We start from the raw sequence: 3,803 nt of genomic DNA, 5'->3' as shown, positions 1-3,803 counted from the left end.
GGGGGGGGGGGGGGTGAACCCATGCAGGATGCCGTGTGGGTGTGAGGGAGGATCCCCTCCCCTCACCTATATAAATCTTGTGGGGGGGGGGGGGGGGAGTGAAGGTGAGAGAGCCACAATGCTCCCGTGGAGGAGGGCCCTGCCGTTGTCGTACTGTTGCGCATCTGAGGTGTGAAATCCACCAAAAAGTTGTGTGTGTCACATTTGTTACTTTGTACATACTTAGACGTTGTGCTTTGCTTTGCTTGAACATTTTGCCTTCAGTTGGTTCATGTTCAATTTCACAGAAGAGACAAGCGCTGTTTGGGATTGAAACTGATATTTGTTACAAACAATTTAGAAGGAGAATGGGTTCTAGATTTGCAATGAGTATGGTTTTCCCGAGCTTCTCAAGTTGTTTGCTTATGCTGAAGATACAAATGGTATCGACAAGGGAGTTCAAGAAGACCAGTGAATTTTCAGTAAAGTTTCTAATTTGGAAACCTCAAGCCTGCTTTTCTTACAAATGCTAACTTTGGATCCATTACTTGCTGTTGGGATGCGGTGTTGCAAGTTTTGGAGGACTCATGTTTGAGAAGGATGTGCTGACCATGTCCTTTGCTCTGAAGGATGAACATGAGGCTCAAGTGCAGCTTGCCCTTGAGCATGGAATCCCTGGCATTTCTGCAGTGATGGGGACTCAAAGGCTTGTGTTTCCTAGTAATGTGTATGATGTCGTCCATTGCACGTGGTACAGAGTACCTTGGCATATTGAAGGTGGTAAGCTAATTTTGGAGCTCAACCGGGTCTTGAGGCCAGGAGGATATTTCGTTTGGTCCGCGACACAAGTTTACTAGAAACTCGAGGAAGACGTCGCTATATGGAAAGAAATGGTGACTTTAACAGCTGCAATATGCTGGGAGCTTGTAGCGAAGGTGATAGATTCATCCACGGGCATTGGTATCGCTGTCTTTCAGAAGCCAACGATGAACTCCTGCTATGAGAACTGGGAAAAGAATTTCCCTCCTATCTGCAATCTAGATGATAAAGCCGCTGCTGCATGGTATGTACCAATGACTGCCTGCATCCACAAGCTACCCTCTGACGAGGATGTGCGTGGTCTTGAATGACCCTGGAGTGGCCGAGCGGCTCAAGATAGCTCCAACATGGTTGGAAGGTCAGAAGGGAGAATATGGCAAAGCGGCACCAGCTCATTTTCAGTATGATTACGAGCATTGGCAACGTGTTATCCAGAAGTCTTACATTACAGGATTGGGAATTGATTGGAAGAAAATCAGGAATGTGATGGACATGAGGGCTGTATATGGGGGATTTCCAACGGCACTAAAACCGCGACCTCTGTGGGTAATGAATGTTGTAGAGTTCGATTCAGCAGTAGATACACTACCGATAATTTTCGACCGTGCTCTATTTCGAATGTACCATGATTGGTGTGAGTCTTTCAGCTCCTATCCCAGAACTTACGATCTCTTTCATGCTGATCACTTGTTCAGCAAGCTGAAAAAGAGGTGCAACATCACCGCTATTGTTGTGAAGATGGACCGTCTGTTGAGGCCAGAGGGGTGGGTGATAATCAGAGATATAGCTGATGTGATTGAGGAAGTCTGAGGTCTGTTGGAGTTGCTCAATTGGGAGATTTGGATGACATTTGCTAAAGGTGGAGGCCACTTTTCGGTATATAAAAGCTGCGTGTGGTATGCTATGAAAAGGAAGAGTGGCTAAAAAGGGGGCTTTTCTGGTTCGGGGAGGGAAGCCAATTTGGGGAAGAACGGAGGAAAAAGCATGGAAGGAGGCTGTGACGAGGGGGGTCGCTCCTGTTTCTGGGGATTTTGGGTACATATAGTAGGTCAACATGGACGTGTGGGGGACAGTTTTCTCGAGACCTTGCGAGACAGTTTAATGGATCCTTACCTTCATCCTGAAGACACAGGGTCCAAAGATTCCCTCTTCTTCATCTTCACAGATTTTTCCTCACAGTGTTGTAAATAGTGATTTGTTTTGGGGATTCCATGCAGGTGGTGCAGAGGCGCCATGATCACAAACACCTATCTGAACTGAAGTCTGTAATTTAGGCATTCACCTACAGTAGCATCACAATTCTAGCGATTCAGTACTCGTTAGAGCTGTAGTCAGAGCTCTGTCTCTGCACAAGCGCAGGCTCAGTTTTTAAACCAGACAAGAAGCTTTACTTCCCATATGAACCAGGAAAACAGGCCACAAGTGCTGTGAAGATCAAAAATGTCAGCCGCTCACCGATTGCTTTCAAATTCCAAACAGCAGCTTCAAAGAGCTATTTTATGCAACCTCCTAGCGATGTTCTTTCACCTGGGAAATCTATCGTTACAACGATTGTAAAATTCATCCAGCATGCTGATTGAGTGCACAGAAAGTAGATCAGAGATAAGTTTAAGAATGTCAGCTTAAAGATGGTTGAAGGAGATGAATTCTCTCCTGAAATTTTTGATGAGCAGAAGGACCTTGTAGTTGTAGAACAAATCTTATGTGTTAGATTCCTCGATCCCGATTATCCTACTTCTGAACTTGAGAAGCAAAAAACTGAAATTTCTGTCTGTGGATGATAATCATTTCTGCTTCCTAAAAGATGCTATCCCGGATAGATCCAAAGTGGAAGTCTTTAGCTAACTGAAGTATGTTTCTCATAGATGGGCAATGATTCTACTCCAGCCTCTTGTATCTTTTCTTGCTGCACTCACGGCAGAAGACTGAACTTGCACAGGCCCTGGACCATTCAGTTTACTTGTTGCTGAACAATTACATTACCTCAGAAGTCAGATTGCAACTGCTGGTGACATGTCTGTGAAGATGAGGTCTTGTTGGGAGTTTGGCGGATCTATTACAACATACAAATCCTCTCATCTTGCTTATATGTATGATTGATCTTCTATCCTGAAATTAGTCAAGGTCCTCTGTGGTTGCGACATTGCTTTCACAAACCCTTCGACATCTTTGGTGAACCCGACGTGAAAGCGTCGCAGAAATTTCAGGATGGGTGATACTTCAGCCTCTTCTACAATTCCAGCTGTGTCTACTTCAGCTCCATCAATGACTGCTGCGTCAAGTACTTCAACAAAGGATCTAAAGCAGATTTTGCAGAATATGTCCATGTATATGCAGCTCCAAAATCAGCAGACACAATTGTATATGCAGCAGCAGCAACAATTGCATCAACAGCAGTTGTCTCAGCAAAGGCAACTTTATTCGGAGCAGGAGAATGCAAACAGCATGACTAAGGCTATTGAAGTAGTTGAGAATGAGAAGAAGCTATTTGATGGCCGTAATGTTTCAGCATATTTGAAGACATATGAGATCAAGATGGGGTTTTTTGGAGTTCCAGCTGGACTTATGAGTAAGTACTTCCTTCGTCTTGTCACACCCGCCTTGAGGGCAAAAGTGACTGATCTTTTTATTCAAAATTCACATTGGCAAGATTTTAAGAAGGCCTTGAAAGAAGAATATTTCCTTGAGGACTTTGGTATGGCTACTCGGCGGTCATTCCGAGAGTGGGTCTACATGCCAAACAAAGATCTAGCTGCTTCAGAGTTGATTTGAGAATTCGAAGAGAGGTATAGTCAGCTTGATGCCATTGAACAAAGAGCATTGGATGTTGAAAAAGTTGAGCTTTTCTTGCAAGCTGGAGATCCTGCTCTTCAGGAAGAGTTGGGTGAGCTTCTTGAGGATCGCACGAAGCCTATGGGTCTTAAAACGGATTGGCAGGATGCTCAGGATGCCGTCTCGACTTTGACCAAGAGGAGGATATGGAAGACTCGCCTACAGAATGGTTC

The 3,803-nt window shown here is 44.6% G+C and overlaps 1 pseudogene; it reads left to right on the top strand.

Moving 5' to 3' along the window:
* Positions 1 to 539: 539 nt before the first annotated feature.
* Positions 540 to 1,608, top strand: LOC148037578 (putative methyltransferase PMT26; annotated as a pseudogene).
* Positions 1,609 to 3,803: the final 2,195 nt, after the last annotated feature.

Source organism: Lygodium microphyllum, chromosome 4 (genome assembly GCF_053477565.2).
Source record: "Lygodium microphyllum isolate KBCC chromosome 4, Lygodium_microphyllum_v1.1.10, whole genome shotgun sequence".
Classification (NCBI taxonomy): Eukaryota; Viridiplantae; Streptophyta; class Polypodiopsida; order Schizaeales; family Lygodiaceae; genus Lygodium; species Lygodium microphyllum.
Note: the sequence above shows the minus strand (reverse complement) of the source record. Positions and strands in the feature narration are given on the sequence as shown.